Source organism: Triturus cristatus, chromosome 10, assembly GCF_964204655.1.
Source record: "Triturus cristatus chromosome 10, aTriCri1.1, whole genome shotgun sequence".
Taxonomy (NCBI): domain Eukaryota; kingdom Metazoa; phylum Chordata; class Amphibia; order Caudata; family Salamandridae; genus Triturus; species Triturus cristatus.
Window position 1 is genome coordinate 168,138,974 of NC_140593.1, and position 23,018 is coordinate 168,161,991.

The following is a 23,018-nucleotide window of genomic DNA, read 5'->3' on the forward strand; positions in this document are numbered from 1 at the left end:
CCAAAGGCAAAAATGGAACTGGTCCAATCATTTTTGTCCGCAGATTGACAAAGCAAGGAAGCACGTCAACAAATCTGTTTCTGCTTTTCTCCGTGACTATGGTATGGGTTCCATTTACCACAACAACTTGCGTTACGACATGCAAGACATTTATAGAGGAGATGGTGTACACTTCAATGATGAAGGGAACAGAGTCTTCCTCTTGAACCTTAGACTCTGCATCGGTACTTACTTGTAGGTACCACTAAAAAATCACTTAATAAACACAACGGCTCTTTTTAGAGCCCCCTAATATCTAAACACTTAAATCTGCATTTCATTTCATTTTTTTTTTTTCTACCGTACGCGTACGGTAAGCTTACCGTACGCGTACCCCGCGATTTTTTAAAAAATTAATAAATGTTTTTTTTGTACTTTTCTGTCCTTCTTTGACCCCCTTTCAAATGTTAGGGGGTCTGTAACTCTCTTCCTTGCCCCCTTTTCAAGTTATCTCCCTTTTTTTTCTGACTGAAACACACGAAATGGCGGCCGCCGCTTCCTGGTTTCGACCGATTCGAATGTTTACTAAGATCTAACAGCCAATCAGAATCGCGCTCGCGCACGTCACCGTACGCGTACGGTAAGCGCACCGTAAGCGCACCGTAAGCTGGCTCAGATATATATATTGATTTAAAGGCTATTTTCTCAGGAACTACTGAACAGATTTACACCAGACCTACAAAAGGCACTTCCTTGACCTGAGGACTACCTCTCTGCCAAATTTCAAGGAACTCTGTTCAGCCGTTCGGGCTGTAGCTGTGTCTAAAGGTCCTATGGAAAAATGCATGGGAAAAATGCGTTTTGGGACCCCCCTTTTATCTCAGCCCCCGCTTGACGAATCCCCCCGAGACTTTCAGGGTAGGAGCGGAGCGTAGCGCCCCACCTATTTTTAACATTTCGCGAGGATTCGTCGTCCGGCGCCAAAGTTATTCAAAATAGAATGTTGCGCTTTTCCTATGGAAACAGGGTCCTAACTATAACTACCTACTGGCGACCGCCAGTAGGTAATGTATGTATATACATATATATATATATATATATATTTCAGCTGCACGGCATAAATGACACAAGCACTCACGCTGGTCATTGAGAAAGGCGTTTGCCGAAACGCGTCTGTGTGTACTATCACCCCAATAGAATCTGGGTGAATTGCTCCCTTGAGTGCTGGTATCATTTATGCCATGCAGCTGAAAGATTGAAAGTGCGTTTTTACCTTTGCGCATTGCAGCACCCGCACGCGATTGCAGGGACTAAGGTGAAGTTAAAAGGAGCTGAATACATATATATATATAAATAAATTATATATATATATATATTCAATGAAAAAACCAAAGGTTTCACACATGTTATAGTTAGCTGGACATTTCACTCGTAAAAAACCAATGAAATTCCCCCGTTATAGTTAGTTCAGCTAACTATAACTCGCGCACCCGCAATGCACTGCTGATGACGTCACATATTACATCACTCATGACATGTTCAGTGACATCACTCATGACATCACTGATGACATCTCAAATGACATCACTGATGACATCACTGATGACATCATCCAGAGAATGTGTGTTTTTCTGAAAATTACATATGTTTTATATATGTATATCTCAAGGTCGATGGAAGAATAAATGGGTATATAAGTGTCTAAATGGATGAATTGTTTTTGAAAAATTGATTCTATAACTGACGGATTAAGTGTATCTTAGTGAATACATGGCTTAGTGAGTAATGTTTAAATATGTAAATATCTGTATCAGTCTCTCACTTTGTGTATAAGTGGCTGCATGGGTTGGTGAGTAGCTACATGAGTGTCTATATAGGTTATTAGTTGGTTTTTTGAGTATCAGTGTCTGATGTCTGTATGGTTCGGTGGGGGGTATTACGTAGTGCATAGGTGCATGAATGAATGACTCACTCTTTGTATGTATTGAAGACAGCATGTGTGCAGGACTCTATGGGTGGATGAGTGTGTGTATGGGTGTGTTAGTGAGTGGATGACTGTCTCAATAGTGTCTCTATGAGTAACTACATATGTTTTAAACTAGTATATGTGACTATTGGTGTATATAAGTGAGTATATGTGAGAGTGAGAGATTGGAAGAGTTCCTGTATGAATAAGTATGTGTTTCTATAAGTGATTGTTTAAAAGACTAAGTGTGTGTAAGTTTCTGTAGAAGTAAGTGTGGTGGTGTGTGTATAACTGTATATGCAAGTAAATGTATGTTTGATTCTTTATTAGCATGAGTGACTATTTGTGTGAGTACCTCTATGGATGAGTGGCATTGTGTAACAGGATGTATAGGTGTATGAGTACATATGATGAGTGAGTACATGTATGAGTGACTGTATAGGACTGTTGGTGAATGAGTGGATGTGTATTTGGATCTTAGAATTACTGTATAGGTTGTTGTAACTGGTATTGGTATGTCCATTGTTTTTAAAATTTTAATTTCTATTTTTGAATGTGTGTATCAAAGGTTATATTAGGGTGATAGGAGGTCTGCCACTCTATCACAAGGATGATGTCATCAGTGATGTCATCAGTGATGTCATTTGAGATGTCATCAGTGATGTCATGAGTGATGTCACTGACCATGTCATGAGTGATGTAATATGTGACGTCATCAGCAGTGCATTGCGGGTGCGCGAGTTATAGTTAGCTGAACTAACTATAACGGGGGAATTTCATTGGTTTTTTACGAGTGAAATGTCCAGCTAACTATAACATGTGTGAAACCTTTGGTTTTTTCATTGAATTTCTAAGGTTTTTTAAATGCTAATTCCTAACTATAACGTGTGTGAAACCCATGGTTTTTTCAGTGAATTTGCAAGGTTTTTTAAATGCTAATTCCTAAATATAACGTGTGTGAAACCCATGGTTTTTTCAGTGAAGTTGCAAGGTTTTTTAAATGCTAATTTTTTTATTTTCTTCTATTTTTTAAACATATTTTTATTTTAATTTTCTATCCTTTTATAAAGACTATGGTTAAATTTTTAAAATTCTTTAATATGTTTTTTTAATATATTTTATAAAATAATCATCTAAAATTTATTTGCAGTACATTTTTTCCTTTTTTTTAGTACGCGTACCGTAAGCTTACGGTAAGCGTACGGTTTACGCAATGTCCGTAATTTATCTACGCTGTTTGCGTATATTAACGCAATTTGCGTAGCCGCGCGTACTCTGCGCGGGACGTGTACGCGTGTACGCTACACGCGCACGTTATGCGGAAGTGTCGGGGAGTGACTGTTAAGCGCATGCGCGCAAGCGCGTGTCTTTTTTACGCGCATGCGTACTTTTGCCGTAAGCGTACCGTAAGCGTACCGTACGCGTACGGTAGGTCATGTGATCATGAAACACAACTTTTGATTGGTTGAAACTACTTTCAGTTCTAGAACTCTCCTACACCACACCCATTCCCCTCATTTCTGCTTGTGATCTCTTAGGAGAAGGAGCTGGGTTGTCTTTGTGATCTGATGGCAGAACAGCAGAGCCCTTCTGAGAGTGAGGCTAGCACTAGCAGCACTACCTTGAGGCAGAGAGCGAGGAAACAAAAGACCTCTTATGTATGGGATTATTTTACTTTTCCTGAAGGCCAGCAAAAGGTAAATGCACCCTTAGTTACTTGTAAGCTGTGTCAGCGTGTACTTTCAAGAGGTAATCCTGACAGGAAGTATTCCTTTGGGAATCATACCATGATGAGGCACCTCAAGGATGTACACAAAAGGACACATGCTCGACTTACTGGAGGTAACCCTTCAGTAAGTCAACCAAGCACATCCACAGCAGCTCAGCCTGGACCATCATCTGCAGGGCTGAGTCCTTCTTCTGCAGGTCAGGTGAGCCCTTCATCTGTGGGGGGAGCATCTCCTTTTGCTGGCCCTCTGGAAATTAACCCTCGATTTCTGAGGGTTGATATTCGATGCGCCTCTTGTCATGATCTAATTTGTCATAGGGAGACCAGTGTTTCCCTAGTGAACCTCAAAATAGATCAGCACACTTGTCGCAGAGACTAATTTTCCCAATCTTTCTTTCCTCTGTCCCTGCATGAACACAACGGCTCTTTTAAGAGCCAACCTTATCTTTCATCTTTTTTTTATATATGTTTTTAAAAACTTTTTTTTTTTTTTTCTTTACCGTACGCGTACGGTGCGCGTAATTTTTTTTTTTTTTTTTAAAAAACACTAAAAATCAATTATCACATTACAAGGTCCTTGAGAGACTACAATTATTATTATTGACTTACCATACCCACTCAAAAAAATATTTATTCATTTGTTTTTTTAAAAAATTGCTTTAAAAATGGTTCTAGTTTTCGAAAATTTTCTATATCAATCTGAGAAAAAAGAAAAAAGTATTAATATTTTTAAACATTTTATAATACAGTACACATATTTACATATTTATCAAAAAATATTTTTGCCTTATTTTTGCTGTTTTCAGAATATATTGCATTTCACTATAAATTGTGAAAGCAATTGCATTCATCATTTTACAGCGGGCAAAAAAAAATAACAATCTCAAAGATTGTATTAAAAAAGCCCACAATCTCTTTTTACTTAAACTTAACATTATAGAAATGCATAATATTCTAAAAAAATATCATCTAATATCAATACTTATTTCTTTAAAATACCGTCTGATATTTTTGTTTCAGAAGTATAATCACAATATTATATCTCAAATAACTCCACATTACATCTGGTTCCATTTCCTTTAGGCCAAATAGTAATTTTAAAATTCTTTTTTGATTAAATTTCCAATGGTAATCCAATAAAATTCTAAAGTTTTATTTGTACAGATCTCACCGATTCTCTGTAACATATTGGTTCCCGAAATATTTATTAATAATTTATTAAGTCCACAATAGAATTGTTTACCTTTCCACATGGCCAAATAGTAATTTAAAAAATCTTTTTTGAAAAAATTTCCAATGGCAATCCAATAACATTCCAAAATTTAAATTGTGTAGATGTAACCGATTTTCTCTAAATTTTTGGGTATCGAAAGTTTCATTAAAAATTAAAAAAGTCCACATTACAATTGGTTATCTTTCCATTATGCCAAATGATAATTTAAAAAATCTTTATTTTTGAAAATTCCAATGGTAATCCAATAAAATGGTAAAATTGTTTTGTCCAGATCTTGCCAAGTCTCTCTAAAATTTAGGTTTCAGGAAGATTAGATAGGAATTTGCTAAATCAAAAGGCAAACGTTGCTTAAAAACCAATTGGGAATCATTACACAGTGTCCAGCCTTTTTCACATTTAAGATAAACTGTGTAATGTCCAGAAGTAACAGTAGGTCCTTCATGGAAAATTATTGCAACAGTTACAAAAGTTTTTCCTGAAATTGATAATTGCTGTCCTGTAAACTTCTTTATTAAAGTATCCAATTTTGAACCATCAGCTCTACATCGTTGCATCATTAAAATTACATACTGTCCGTATTCCTTTAAAATTAATGTTGAAAACATGTCAGATTGACACTCACCGCATTGCATGCTATGATTAGCATCTTTAACTAATTTAGCAAAAGTCACTGTTTTAGTCTCTGGCAATGTCAAAAAAATAAACCTTTCATTATCAACATTAGAGCCACATATATTATAACAGTTTTCACAACTATGTTCCCATTTATAAGAGACCAAATAAATTATCAATTGCAACTTCTTCTTCTTCCAGTACCTGAAGAAAAAACATCAAAAATTTGTGTGCATCTTGCTGTTCATTTTGAGAAAACTGTGTTCGTCCTGAACATACATCTAAAAGTTTTCTAATTTCAGTAGCACTTTCTATTTGAGTTTTATCATTACTCAGCTTTTGAAAAAGGAGACTCAACTCAGAACAGAATCTTTTTCCCTGATTTACTATTATCTGCTCTTGCAAACTTTCCAGATAAAATGCAACATTCAGCACTACATTTGCGTAGCAGTTGACACCAGAGCTATTTTCAAAATGACATCCTACAACCTGTTCTTCATTTTCCTTATTCTTTTTGCTTGCAATTACATTACTCCTCTTTTTTTTCCTCCTCTCTACATCTTCATCACAGATATTCTCATTTCTCCTTTTACGAGAAACTACACGTTTCTCCAACACAGGATACTGACCTAAATGAGGAGCATAGCTTCTTCTTAATCTATTATACTCCTTTACACAATTTGTATCAGCACTAACTTTTGAGTCATCAAAGTCTATCATGAATAAACCTGATAATGTTTTCACTCGTGACAAAGCAACATATGCCATACCTTCTTTGAACACAGTTGAACCAATGTTCACAAATGCACAATCTACAGTCAATCCTTGAGACTTGTGAATAGTTACAGCATATGCTAGCAAAAACGGAAACTGCTTCCTACGTACATATAAGTCTTTCACAAGCATGAAACGAACTGTACAACGACAAATGTCTTTAACTTCTTCTATCTGATCAAATTTAATTTTTAAACATTCAATTCCATCTTTTTTCTGATAATTAATAAAACCCACAACTCTTCCCATAGCTCCATTAACTAAACCTTTTTCAACATCCAAATTTCTCCTTAAAAATACTCTACAGTTCATGCAAACATATAGATTTTTTTCTAATCCAGCTGTTTTGGAAATGTTCTTCTCTAGTGAATCCAATTTATTTTTCAGTGTGCCTGTTACTGTGACAATAATTCTTCCATCCTCAATTTTGTCCACTGCTTCTAATTTCCTGATCTCTTCCTTTTCCAATTTCAAAAGCTCCTCATTGAATATTGAGCATTCACGTAGAGTTGGCATTAAGCAGATGACACTTTTGTTTTCTGCAATGTTCTTGTATATCTTCTCTGCAACTATTTCTTCCTTTGGAAATAAATTATGTAGCAGCCGACTCTGTAATGCTTTTTTGCCAACTTCTGTGAGTAGTCCAATTCTGATATCTTTCAGAATACTTCCATATTCTTCATCGCTTGCTTGCCTCATATTAGTAGTAAGTTCCTTGTACTCAAAGAAGGACCAAATATTTGTATTTCCGATGCTTCCCAATGACTTCTTCGTGTCTTCATGTGTGACAGTATTAAACACTGGTTGTCCTTTAACTGGAGTAAGTTGCAAAAGATCTCCAAAAACTATGACGTGTTTTCCACCAAATAACATGTCATAGTCTGTCTTCAGAATTTGCTGCATTCTTAAATGCACAAAGGCAAGCATTAAGTTTGAAACCATGCTCACCTCATCAATAATGAGAACTTGCATCTTCTTCAATACTCTTGAAACTTCCAAGGATGCTTCTCCAGTTAGCTTGTTGTATTGTATTTTGTTCTCATGCTCCACTGGTAACATTAGCAAACGATGTAAAGTGATTCCTTTTATGTTATATGCTGCTAACCCAGTTGGAGCAGTAACCACACAAGACAAAGTAGAATCCGTTTTTTGCTGTAGGTAGCTTCTGATGACTTTAATTAGGAAACTTTTTCCAGTTCCAGCTTGTCCGCTTACATACATCCTGATTGGATGAAATGATGTGCATGAGCACTCTTTTTTTTCATGTAGAAATCCGTGATCAATTTTGTTTCTGATCTCTTCATAAATTTGTTGCTGCTCTTCGTTCAGTTGTCTTTCCAAATTTTGTAAGTCTATAAATTCTTCTTGAGCTTGATTCATAGCCGTTTCCACTTCATTCATGGCTATTGATGCTTCATTTTCAACGATTGGTTGTCCTAGGGGATCTTGACTGAGTGTTTCTGAACTTTGGCTGTCCTGAGAACTGTCTCTAGCTATTTCTGCTGCAATTGTAGTTTCCTGTTCAATTTCTTCATTTAACATTTGCAGATAACTTGAGAATGTACTGCATTGTATGCTGTCTTTGCAAGCATTAAAAGAATCTTCATAGCTTTGAAATTCTCCCAGTAGTTCATCCTCTGTACGCCATGGTTTAAACAACTGTAAAAGAGCCAAGTAGTAAAATTCCTTCTTGTCAGTAGTGTCGCAACTCAGCTTCCTGTGATTTATCAAACTTCCTTTTGTTTGCTTCACCAAACATCCTTCCTCACCAATGACTTTATATTTTCCATTGTTGATGTCTTCTGCGGCTTTCCGTGAATAAATGTAGTTCTGCAGCACTTCATAGAGACACATGTTCTCCAGATGTTGACTTCTCTTGGGATAATATGTGTCCAACATGTTTGATTTCAAAATATCTGTACTTTCTGGGTCATTCTCGGCCAAATATTCAATTTCTCCAACAGATTTTAGTACCCGATTTCTCATTGCTGCAAGGCCTAAACTTGCCCAAATTATTCTTCTTGACTTCGAGTAGAGACTTGCAGAAGATAACCTATCTGAACATTCGTAGGATCCAATTTCTCGATGCGATAACATCTTCAAACTGAAACTGTACAGTTTCTTACTGACAGTCTTCTCGTGAGAAATCTCTTCCCACATTTCCTTCAATTCTGTTTTTTCTGATTTCGTAATGTAAGACGTTACATATCGAGCAACAGCAATAGAATTGTCAGCTACATACTGTATATCCATGTTAGCGTTCCACATGGATAAAATGACTGGGTTGTAGTCATTTATATTTTTTGATTCTTCTTTTCTTTTAAGGTTGTAGGTATTCTTAGGTGATTTTCTTGTGATAGTATGTCTCACAGCTGACATAAAACTGTTTACTCTTCCATTTGAAAGAACAGGTCTAGGAAATCCAAATCGACATTTAGTGTAGTATTTATCTTTGCTCTTGTATTTCCGTCGACAGTATTTTCCACACCGATGACTTTGGAAACGTAAAACTTGCTCCTTTAACTTTTTCTCTTCTGTGCTTTTTGGTATAGCACATGTTGCATATTCTTCAATGTAAGATAACACTGCTTCATCAGTATCTGTTCCAAACTTTGGGGCATCCTTGATCCACAACAGCATATGAATATGAGGAGCACCTCTTGCCTGGTACTCTTTTCTCCAAAAGAAATCTACTACTTCTCCTAGAGGTGGATTTTTTTTTATTGCAGATGAAGGACATCATAGCCTCAAATCTATGATTGAAATATCTGCAAACATTAACCGGATCCAATGAGCACAGTTCTCCTGCTGTCTTGTATTCGATGTTTTTAATGTTTGAATTTGCCTCTCGTAGAAAATCCAGTAAATCATCCCAAGCGTACTCGGCACAGCTTAGTGTAACGAACCATGTTGGTGTTCCTAAATTCCGTAACATGCATTTTAATTCACCATGGCGTCGGTACCAATATTCATTTGTCCCACGCTGACAAGCCATCAGATTGATCAGTTGTGTTTCCCAATGATCATCTCGGTGCTGCACTTTCTCCATAAAATCCTTAGCAGACACATTTTGTAAATGTACTCCACTTTTTAAAATGTGATTTACTGCATAAGACAGTGCAGACAAGTCGCTTTCAAATAAAAGATGGAACAAATAAGGAATACTTTGTCGAAATCTGGGATCTTCAGCATATAGTCTTGTAGTCCGATACTCAGAAGGTGGAATCTGTTCCGGACGTTCATCGTATCGTCCTCCTTTTCCTTTAGGAAACAGCTGGGGAAAACATCGAGCTTCCAAGCTCTCCTCCCATACACTCACGGGAGTTCCTTTTGCTTTCTTCATCTGAAAGAGATCAATATTGTCTCCCATAACTTCTTTTGAATGAAGAGGATGTATGCTAAAATGTTCATAAATTTCTTCTTCCTTTGACTTGTCCACTTTTTCAATTTGTCCAGTTGGTGTTTCTGTGTCTTCTTGTAAATCTTCTTCTTCTTCTTCTTCTATATAAATTGATTCATACCATTTGTTATTCCTTTTCAAATACAAATTTGCTCTTTGTACTTTCCGCACATCTACCAGCTCCTGCCAAATCTTCTTATTCTTTGTAGGTACACCATTAACCAGAATAATTAATGGTTCAGTTTCCAAAGTATCCGCATCAATAGTTTCCATATTTTTTTTCAAATCCAAGGGCAAATACACCATTCTACCTTTTAAACCTCTCAGTAAATCTGAAGGAGGTAATTTACCAGTTTTGGGCTCCATACGTACTATGGTCTGGAACGGATGAACACATTGAATAAGTATAGACTCATATGTATTTAATTCAGAAAGTTCAGCAGGAATAGCATCCAATTCTAAATTATTATGTACAGCTCTGGTCGGCATTCTATTTTCCTCTAACTTGTTGTAACAGTATTTACAAATACGCTGATCTTCACCCAAATCAAAACAATTTTCAAGAAATATATATGTGGCAAAATCCTTCCACTTATAATTATCTTCATTTTCACTCTTTCTGTAGAGATCAACATTCCTAGTTTGTTTTCTATAATGAGTTCTGCGGCAACAAATACAAGTAAAATTTGGTCTTTCATTAGAGATTATTGCAAATTTTGTTATGTGATCATTAAATGTGTTACTTACAGAGGGTTCTACATTCTCTTCCACTTCTTCCTCATTTACTGTGTCCTTCTCTGCACTGTTTTGTTCAGGACCAAAGTAACAAAACTGAATTTCATCAACAACCTTCTCTACATCTGATACCGTTCCTCGGAACAGAGCCCTATTCAATTCATTTAACTTTATTGCTGGACTTTTGGCAAAATACAACCGTCTCACAAACTTTCTCATTTCAGTATGATGAACAGCCAGCATCCTAAAATGATGGAAAACACTATTACACACTTTTCTAGATAGACAAGCCAGAGAATGACCCTGCAAACCAGTATTCTCTCTCACTCTGCATGGATCCAGACTTTGAAGCACCTTAATCTTCTGTTTTATACTTTTTTTACTATATTCTCTTAGAAACTCACGAAATTTGTCAATAGATTCCTGACGCACAGTGCAAATACTACTACAATTCCAAGTGTACACTGGGGCTTTAGGACGTCTCCCCATAGCCTCATCCGCCATCACTTGTACCTCATCTCTTGGAACCATTATCTCCTTCTCCATTATGCAACCATTTTTTACTTCGTAAGCACGACCTCTGGTGTCAACTGCATGCAGCAAACTATTACTTTGAAAATAGCTCTCTTCATTAAAAAAAGGTTCACTACTTGAACTATGCATCCACTTTCCTAAAAACACTTTACAAAAGTTTGTTCTGTTCACTACTCTTTTCCTTTTGCTATGTGATTTCAGTACATTAACCATTTTGTCTAATGTACGCATCCTATTCAAAATTAAAATGAATAGTTTCCTTTTTAATTCTAATGCCTTTGCTGCAATGGCTTCAATTTCTTTTTTTCTTTTATAAAACTTAGTCTTTTGCTTATATTTCTTCACATCCTTTATCAAATTGGACATAACTCTTCTCTGAAACATTTTTCTACGTATCTCTTTAAACGCTGTTTTTCTATTTATGTAAATCTTTTCAGTTGCAGAAGGTATATTTGCATTAACTAAATTCTCAATTTTTTCCTATCCTTTTCTTTTCAAAACATTCTTTCCAGTACAGACATTTTGTACATTTTTCATTCTTTTGAATATATTTTTTAGAAATTGTTTTTTCTGCTTACCAGAAGATTTTTTCTTTTTCCCAACATGAGCATCTTCTACTAACTTTGGTCCTCCAGTTGTCTTCAAATATAGGTTTTTTTTGTGAGTTTTTTGAACTCTGGATTTTGTAGGCATCTTAAATTTTGTTCACTGCTCTTCAGCAATACCTGAAAAAAACTAAAAAAAAAATCCTTTATTTTATTTAAATATATTACTACATTTCTTTTCACAATAGTCAAAAAACGTAATTTCTTTGCCAATTTGAAAACACACTTATTACTCTTTTTTTTGGCAAGTGATAATCACTTTTACAGACTGACACATTATGAATCCACTTTTCAGATTTTTAAAAAAGCCCATGTCCAGACTGCTTTTTCAGACCACCACCATGTGTATCCTGGGTGACTGCCTACACTCCAGCAAGGGCAACCAGCCTTAGTGATGCTGAATGTATTTGCATTACAGACTGAAACCTCAAACCCCACTCGCTTGTAAATACTGTGCATGATTATACATGGAAAGGAGCTGGGTGTGTGCTAAGAGTCTGCTTCTGCACCAAAAAAAATCGCTCCCCCTTTTTCCTACTAATGCAACTGTGAAATCACCAGAGCAAAACGCAATAAATCTCTGCCTGTAATTCCTATTTGCACACAGAGTCATGTTTTCACATTAGTCACAAAACTAAATTTCTTTGCCAATTTGAATGCACACTTACTGCTCTTTTTTTTTGGCAAGTGATAATCACTTTTACAGACTGACACATTATGAATCCACTTTTCAGATTTTTAAAAAAGCCCATGTCCAGACTGCTTTTTCAGACCACCACCATGTGTATCCTGGGTGACTGCCTACACTCCAGCAAGGGCAACCAGCCTTAGTGATGCTGAATGTATTTGCATTACAGACTGAAACCTCAAACCCCACTCGCTTGTAAATACTGTGCATGATTATACATGGAAAGGAGCTGGGTGTGTGCTAAGAGTCTGCTTCTGCACCAAAAAATTGCTCCCCCTTTTTCCTACTAATGCAACTGTGAAATCACCAGAGCAAAACGCAATAAATCTCTGCCTGTAATTCCTATTTGCACACAGAGTCATGTTTTCACATTAGTCACAAAACGAAATTTCTTTGCCAATTTGAATGCACACTTACTGCTCTTTTTTTTGGCAAGTGATAATCACTTTTACAGACTGACACATTATGAATCCACTTTTCAGATTTTTAAAAAAGCCCATGTCCAGACTGCTTTTTCAGACCACCACCATGTGTATCCTGGGTGACTGCCTACACTCCAGCAAGGGCAACCAGCCTTAGTGATGCTGGATGTATTTGCATTACAGACTGAAACCTCAAACCCCACTCGCTTGTAAATACTGTGCATGATTATACATGGAAAGGACCTGGGTGTGTGCTAAGAGTCTGCTTCTGCACCAAAAAATCGCTTCCCCTTTTTCCTACTAATGCAAATATAAAATTACCAGAGTTGTACACAATAAATCTCTGCCTATATTTCCCAACATGTGTAACCTGGGTGACTGCCTACATTCCACCAAGGGCAACCAGCCTTAGTGATGCTGAATGTATTTGCATTACTGAGTCCAACCTCAAACCCTTAAACTATTCTTTTTTTATACCAATACACCTTAATTTATCGTGAAAACATAGTCCATATTATTTTACATGTTCCTCACATTTAAATTTCTCCCAAAACAGAAAATAATAAACGCAACTTCAACAAAAAGAATTACATTTCTATTATTCATTTCTTAATTTACCATATACATCTCCTCTCAAACTCTAACCTCACCTTTAAAATTAGTTAGTTGTGAAAGAAATGTGGCACTCAAACAGCAGATTATCAGAGCCAGGATCTCTGTTCTCTACACCTCTCTCCTCTCAGCAGAACCAGATAATGGCAAAGTTTCCCTCTATTTTTCCACACATATACATGTAAGTTTCAAATCTCAGTGCTTCCCCCTTTTTTTCAAATGTAATCACACATTTCTATTGGTTGAAAACCAACCCTTTTCCAAAAGTACCCTTCCCCCAACTTGACTTCTGCCTAGTACCCTTCCCCCAACTTGACTTCTGCCTGCTACCATAGCAACAGCTCATGGAACACTGCTGTGTGGAGTTAGGTCAGAAGTTCGCCAAACAATGTTTCAATTCCACAGAGCAAGAGTGCTTGACTTTTCAAACCTTACAGCAAATCCATAGTACTGTTCTTTGGTAACACATTTTTCTGTACCAATACAAAACATGCTTCTATAAATTTACACATACAGCCTAGTTTTTAGTGTAGAATGGTATGAAACAGCCAATCAGTTCTTTTTTTTTATAAAAAAATATGTATGCCTCCATTTCCAAACTGTCTTTCATTTCTTTTTTCCATTCTACTGAATTACACCTCCTGAGTGCATCCAGATCTCCTTTGAAGATGTTCACAGTGTGGATTGTAGGGCACAGCTATGTTTTCTGGAGTGAAAAGTTTGCAGAGAAAACAGGTATTGTGAGAGACCTTGCTTTGCCAAATGTAGACATTAAATGGATTGGTCAGAGAGGGTTAAAGTGGCACCAATTGATGCCATTGGTGAAATCCTTCATGCAAATCCAACACCCTGACCTCATAATAGTGCACTGTGGTGGCAATGACCTAGGCACTTTGACTGGGGTAGGTCTGGAAATGCTTATGAAGGACACCTTTGCACAACTGTTTTCACTTTTCCCTAAAACTGCCTTTGTGTTTTCCAACATATGCCAAAGGCAAAAATGGAACTGGTCCAATCATTTCTGTCCGCAGATTGACAAAGCAAGAAAGCACGTCAACAAATCTGTTTCTGCTTTCCTCCGTGACTATGGTATGGGTTCCATTTACCACAACAACTTGCGTTACGACATGCAAGACATTTATAGAGGAGATGGTGTGCACGTCAATGATGAAGGAAACAGAGTCTTCCTCTTGAACCTTAGACTCTGCATCGGTACTTACTTGTAGGTACCACTAAAAAATAACTTTATAAACACAATGGCTCTTTTTAGAGCCCCCTAATAACTAAACACTTAAATCTGAATTTCATTTCTTTTATTTATTTTTTTTGTTACCGTACACTTACCGTACGCGTACCCCGTGATTTTTTTAAAATTCAATAAATGTTTTCTTTGTACTTTTCTGTCCTTCTTTGACCCCCTCACAAATGTAAGGGGGTCTGTAACTCTCCTCCTTGCCCCCTTTTCTTGTTATCACTCTTTTTTTTTCTGAGTGAAACACACGAAATGGCGGCCGCCGCTTCCTGGTTTCGGCCGATTCGAATGTTTACTAAGATCTAAGAGCCAATCAGAATCGCGCTCGCGCACGCCACCGTACGCGTACGGTAAGCGTACCGTAAGCTGGCTCAGATATATATATTGATTTAAAGGCTATTTTCTCAGAATCTACTGAACAGATTTACACCAAACCTACAAAAGGCACTTCCTTGACCTGAGGACTACCTCTCTGCCAAATTTCTAGTAATTCTGTTCAGCCGTTCGGGCTGTAGCCCTGTCTAAAGGTCCTATGGAAAAATGCATGGGAAAAACGCGTTTTGGGACCCCCCTTTTATCTCAGCCCCCGCTTGACGAATCCCCCCGAGACTGTCAGGGTAGGAGCGGAGCGTAGCGCCCCACCTATTTTGAGAAATTCGCGAGGATTCGTCGACCGGCGCCAAAGTTATTCAAAATAGAATGTTGCGGATTTCCTATGGAAACAGGGTCCTAACTATAACTACCTACTGGCGACCGCCAGTAGGTAATATATATATATATATATATATATATATATATATCCAAAAGAAAGGTTTGACCCAAACAGAGAGCCAACATAGGTAAGTTTGCTATTCACGAGTTTACTTGCAGCTTCAGACTTGCACAATGAAAACCGGAACACCAGCAGTGACGCCAGACGCGTTTCGGGTAAAAGTCTCCCTTCTTCAATGGCGTTTTGTCACAGTGAGACAGTCTTTTGTTCTCTTTATAAGATACTTCATCGCCTCTGTGGGCGTGGCCCGCTTTGCCTTATGGTTCATGTAGTTCAGCGGTTGGTGTGGCTCTGTGAGCATGTCTCATTTATCTGCATACACTCAATAAAATGACCACAGTGGGTCGATGTTCGGGCTCACATCACCAAGACTGCTTATCTTTTGCTGACAAGTACAAAATACCTCCCATTGCGGCGACAATGTTTGATTCTCTTCATGCCGCCTGGGTCCGCTGTTGTGCGGCGGGGCTTCTCCACGGCATGGACGAGCCGTTGTAAATCCAAAAGAAAGGTTTGTCCCAAACAGAGAGCCAACACAGGTAAGTTTGCTATTCACGACTTTACTTGCAGCTTCAGACTTGCACAATGAAAACCGGAACACCAGCAGTGACGCCAGACGCGTTTCGGGTAAAAGTCTCCCTTCTTCAATGGCGTTTTGTCACAGTGAGACAGTCTTTTGTTCTCTTTATAAGATATTTCATCGCCTCTGTGGGCGTGGCAAAGCGGGCCACGCCCACAGAGGCGATGAAGTATCTTATAAAGAGAAAAAACGCCATTGAAGAAGGGAGACTTTTACCCGAAACGCGTCTGGCGTCACTGCTGGTGTTCCGGTTTTCATTGTGCAAGTCTGAAGCTGCAAGTAAAGTCGTGAATAGCAAACTTACCTGTGTTGGCTCTCTGTTTGGGACAAACCTTTCTTTTGTATATATATATATATATATATATATATATATATATATATATTCACTGAAAAAACCATAGGTTTCAGACATGTTATAGTTAGCTGGACATTTCACTCGTAAAAAACCATTGAAATTCCCCCGTTATAGTTAGTTCAGCTAAATATAACTCTCGCAACCGCAATCCACTGCTGGTGACGTCACATATTACATCACTCATGACATGGTCAGTGACATCACTCATGACATCACTGATGACATCTCAAATGACTTCACTGATCACATCACTATTGACATCATCCAGTGAATATGTGTCTTTCTGAAAAATAAGTATTTTTTATATATGTATATCTAAAGGTTAATGGAAGAATAAATGGGTAAATAAGTGTCTAAATGGATGTTTTTTTTGTAAAATTAATTGTATAACTGACTTATTAACAGTATCTTAGTGAATACAGTGATGTAATATGTGACATCATCAGCAGTGGATTGCGGTCGCCCGAGTTATATTTAGCTGAACTAACTATAACGGGGGAATTTCAATGTTTTTTTACGAGTGAAATGTCCAGCTAACTATAACATGTGTGAAACCTATGGTTTTTTCAGTGAATTTGCAAGGTTTTTAAAATGCTAACTCCTAACTATAACATGTGTGAAACCTATGGTTTTTTAAGTGAATTTGCAAGGTCTTTTAAATACTAATTTATGTATGTATTATTATATTGTTTATATATTTATTTTACAATAAACTACCTATGTATATAGTTATAGATTGACTGTATCCTGTAATATGGAATGGCTCGTTTAAAATGTTTTTTTTTTTTTTAAGCATTTTTCACCGTGCGCGCACCCCGCGATTTTTTGAAAAAAAATAAAATGTTTTTTTCACCCTTCGGGGTCCTTCAGGGACCCCCTGACAAAGGCTAGGGGGTCAGGAACGCTCTACCCTGCCCCCTTTTCACGTTCTCCACCTTTGTTTTTCACTGCCACACACAAAATGACGTCCAACACTTCCTGATTTCGACCGATTCGAATGTTGACTGACATCTAACCACCAATCAGAATTACGCTCGCGCACGGCACCGTGTGCGCACGGTGCGCGCATATAGATATTTATGTACTTTTAACTGCAATTTTCTCAGGAACTACTGAACAGATTGACACCATATATGCAAAAGGCACATCCCTGACCTGAGGACTACCTCTTTGCCAAATTTCAAGTAATTCTGTTCAGCCGTTCGGGCTGTACCTTCGACTAAAGGTCCTATGGGAAAATGCATGGGGAAAACGCGTTTTGGGACCCCTCTTTTTTCTCAGCCCCCGCTTGACGAATCACCCCGAGACTTTCAGGGTAGGAGCTGAGCGGAGCGCCCCATTAGTTTTGAAAATTTCTTGAGGATTCGTCAACCGGCGCCAAAGTTATTCAAAATAGAATTTTCAGATTTCCTATGGGAAATCGGTCCTAACTAGAACTATCTACTGGCGACTGCCAGTAGATAATATATATATGTATACATATATATATATATATCTGCATGTATATATATATATTTACACATGCATCATATATATGTGTGTGTGTGTATATATCTTTATATACATATATATCTATCCAGACACATCCTCTGTTTATCACGGTCACCCTTCCCAGCATGCCGGCCACAGCGTGCAGGAAACAGAAACCAGTTAATACATCCAGCACTCCTCATTAAAAAGGAAAATGCTGATGGACGCCACTGAAGAATATAGTGATAAATAATGCATTTATTTTGCAAAACGGACCCAACGCATTTTGGCTCAAACCTTGAGCCATGCTCAAGGATGGCCATGGTTTATTTACACACAGTTTTTATAGGAAATAGTGCACATGTGCTTGTGAGTTTAAAAACGACAATGAAAAAATGCTACACATAGATCACTGAAATCATTTATTGCTCTCATTCTTGTAATTGTAATACATTTTTGACTCATTTAATTGTCAATCAGGGAAAGAGTAACTGCGTAATGCTAATCCTTTCAAATACATGAACACTGCCTTCTCGTTTTTTTGTCATACATGTTGGATGAACATTTTTTTCACTTGTAGTCGCTAGTTGGTAGTTATAGTTATGACCTAGTTTCCATATAATACACTTTTTTGACTTGCTTATAACTTTGGCGCGGTTGATGGATCTTCACTAAAGTTTCCCAGAAAAAGAGCCCCATAGTTGTGGATGTAAAGTTTCGGGGTGAACTGCCAAGTGGGGGCTGAGAAAAAGAGGGGGTCAAAAATCTGCATTCCCCATGTTAATTCCCATGGAGATTTTAGACACTATTACAGCTTGAACCGCTGAACGGAATGACACCAAATTTGGCTGAAAGCTAGATCTAGTTACAGAAAGCATGCTTTATTCATTTAGTGTAAATCCATTCATTAGTTTTTGAGACATTAATGGAAAAATAAAAATAGATATCTAAGGACACAGACCCTCTGCGAATCCCCCACAGTAGATCCTTGAATTCACGCACCACCAGCAATGCTGTGATTGGCTGAACACAACTTGACCGGTAGATTGCAGCTGCCATTTTAAGTATCATGGAACGGTCCCAGGGTTTTCAAATTTGTCTGAAGAATAATTAAAGGGGTCAGGGTCGTGGTACCCTGACTCCATGGGTGTATAAGAGGAATGTAAGAGGGATATATGTTGGGTAATTTTTCTAATTCGAGAATCCAGAGATCTCCTGCAAGGCTCAGCACAGACCCCCATGTAAATCCACAACAGATTCATGAATCTTGATGCACTTTGAAAAAAAACAACACTTACAGTCCCACTCAAGCACCCACACATATACTCTCACCACCATTTACATACCCACACAGGCAGTGATGCACCCACTCACAAACCTATGCAGGCATTCACACACCCACTCAGAGAGCCATGCAGGCACTCTCAGACTCACTCACAGTCACACACCTACTCACACACTCACAGACTCACACTGACACTCATATATCCACTCAGAGATCCACACAGGCACTCACACAGCCACTCACATACTCACACAGGCACTCACAGACCCACAGAGATACTCACACACCCATGTACAGACCCACACAGAAACTTACAGACCCACGCACAGACCCACCCAGACAGTCTCACATCCACTCCCAAATCTACTCAGATACTCACACACATACTTACATACCCATCTAGATAGTCACACACCCACTCACAGACCCAGAAGGCACTCACAGACCCACACAGACACTCACATACCTACTCACAGATCCACACACAAACTCAGACACCCACTCACAGGCCTACTCTGACACTCACACACCCACTCACAGACCCACACAGATACCCACACACCCACTCACAGACCCACACAGGCATCCACTCAACCACTTACATACCTACGCATTCATTGTCACACCCACTCATAGAACCACATAGATACTCACACACCCACTCAGACACTTACCCACTCACATACCCACTTAGATACTCACACACCCATTAACATATCTACACAGGAGTTCACAGACACAGTCACAGACCTAAAACACACACTCACAGACTCACTCACAGACTCCCAGAGGCAATCACACACCTACTCAGAGATCCACATAGGCACCCACACATCCACTCACATATGCACACGGGCACTCAGACACCCCCTCACAGACCCACACAGACACTCACAGACCCACTCACAGACCCACACAGTCACTCACACACTCACTCGCAGACACTCACACACCCATTCCCATACCCATTTAGGCACTCACACACCCACTCACAGACCCACATAGGCACTCATACACCCACTCACAGACCTACTTGGGTACTCTCCCACCCACACACAGACCCACTGAGACACTCTCACACCCACTTACAGACCAACTCAAACACTCATACACCCACTCACAGAGCCACTCAGACAGTCACACACCCACTCACAAACCCACATACCCAGTCACAGACTCACACAGACACTGACACGCCTGCTCACACACCCATACAGCCACTCTCACACCCACTCACAGACCCATACAGCCACTCACACACCCACTCTCAAAGGTTACAGGATACAATTAGGAACTAAAATTTAAAAAACCTTCAAATTACACTAGAAACTCCAGAGGTTAGAGGGATGTTATATTTAAGAAATGACATTAAAAACACTGCAGAAATTCACTGAAAAAAACAAAGGTTTCAGGGACGTTTTAGTTAGAAAACAAAACGTAAAGAACCTTAGAAATTCACTGAAAAAACATAAGGTTATAGGGATGTTATAGTTAGGCTCAGATTATACACACACAAAATCATAGAAATTCAGCAGCTTACGACCCTGCAATGCACTGCTTATGACCACACATATTATATCACTCATGGCATGGTCAGTGACACCACTCATGACCTCACTGATGACATCTCAAAAGACATCACTGATGACATCACTGATGACATCATTCAGTGATTGGGAGGGTTTTCTAAAACATTATGGGGCAAATTTACAAGCCCCTTGCGCCACTTTTGAGTCACTTCTCCCATGTTAAAAGTGACGCAAAAGTGGCACAAGGGGCTTGTAAATATGCCCCTATGAGTGTTAAACATATATTCCAAGGTACTACAAAACTTACATTAGTATTCTTTGTGTGCCACTAATGAGTGATACTATTTCTAACATATTATGTGAGTGGCTGTGTGACTGTGTGTATATATGTATGTGAGTGGGTGTGTGAGTGGTTGTATGGGTGTGTGAGTGGCTGTATGGGTGAATACATGGGTATGTGAGTAGCAGTATGGGTGAGTGATTGGTGGTATTGGTGAGTGAGTGGGTATGTGAGTGGCTGTATGGGTGATTTTTTGTGTGTAATTTTACGGAGTTTTATATAACACGAACTTGACCTGAGGGTGTCGGGTATCAGAGCGCTTCACACAAGCACCAGTTGCATTACATGAGGACACATTAATTTTTTTAGGCAAGGGGAGATTAAGTGATTTGTCCAGAATCACAGGATGTTGCGTGTCCTTGACGAGACTCGAACCCGGTTCCCCAGATTTGAGGTTGACCGCCATAGCCGTCAGGCTAACTCCCCAATTGATTGAGTGGGTTTGTGAGTGGAAGTACGGGTGAGTGAATGGCAGTGTGAGTAGCTGTATGGGTGACTGAGTAGTTGTGTGAGTGGCTGTATGGGTGAGTGACTGGGTATGTAAGTCCACACAGGTTCGCAGGAACTTTAGCTTTATTCCAGCTACACGAATCTGGCATGACGGGTTTCGGCTTGAATGCCTTTATCAAATGCCGAGATCAATCATTTTGCAAAGATGTCCACCTTTAAAAATACAACGCCTCTCTTTTAATTGGTAGAGATGCTCTAACAGGCAGAGAAGGGAGGATGTCTCAAACTCGGTGCTCCAAGTTCGTATATATTTATTAGTTTAACTGCCTGCTCACACAGTTTGGAACAGACTCCAGTTCACTCGGGTCGCTTCTTAGAGTTTTTTTTTCAGCCACATACAACCAGGTAAAGCATTTCGACTTCATTTATATATATATTTTCACTGAAAAAACCAAAGGTTTCAGGGGCGTTATAGTTAGAAATTGGCATTTAAAAAACCTTAGAAATTCACTTAAAAAAACATAGGTTTCAGGGGCGTTATAGTTAGCTGGACATTTCCCTTGTACAAAACCCTGGAAATTCCCCCGTTATAGTTAGTTCAGCTAACTATAACTCGCGCCCCCACAATGCACTGCTGATGACGTCACATATTACATCACTCATGACATGGTCAGTGACATCACTGATGACATCTCAAATGACATCACTGATGACATCACTGATGACGTCATCCAGTGAGTCTGTGTTTCTGTAAAGTTTTAATATGTTTAACATATATATTGAAAGGCCTGTTGAAGAATGAGTGGGTGTACAAGTGTGTGAATGGATGATTTTCTAGGTGCGTAACTGACTCTATAAGTGAGTCATTAAATGTATCTTACTGCAGACTAGTGACTAAACTGTGTGAATGTCTGTATGTGTCTGTGTGCTGGTGTATAAGTGGCTGCATGGTTTTGTGAATACCTATATGAATGTGTATATATGGGTTATTGATTGGTTGGCTCAGTATCTGTATGGGTGCCTGAGTGTTTGTGTGGGTAGGGTGTGTGTGACTCTGTGCATAGATATGGGAGTGGGTGATTCTATGGTGCATGGTTTTAAGAGTGCAACTGTGATGGACTGTATGGTTGGGTGAGTGTATGTATGAGTGTGTTAGTGACTGAATGTATATCTCAGTTGTACATGTGTCAGTAACTACATATGTGAAACGCAGTGTATATGTGTGTAAGAGTATATAACTATCTATATGTGAGAGTGTGTGATTGAGGGAGTGCCTGTATGGATGAGTGTGTGCCACTAATGAGTGATACTATTTCCAACATATATTATGTGAGTGGCTGTGTGACTGTGTATATCTGCATGTGAGTGGGTGTGTGAGTGGTTGTATGGGTGTGTGAGTGGCTATATGGGTGTGTGAGTGGGTGTGTGAGTAGCAGTATGGGTGAGTGATTGGTGGTAGTGGTGAGTGAGTGGGTATGTGAGTGGCTGTATGGGTGATTTTTTGTGTGTAATTTTACGGAGTTTTATATAACGCGAACTTGACCCGAGGGTGTCGGGTATCAGAGCGCTTCACACGAGCACCAGTTGCATTACATGAGGACACATTAATTCTTTTAGGCACGGGGAGATTAAGTAATTTGTCCAGAATCACAGGATGTTGTGCGTCCTTGCCAAGACTCAAACCCGGTTCCCCAG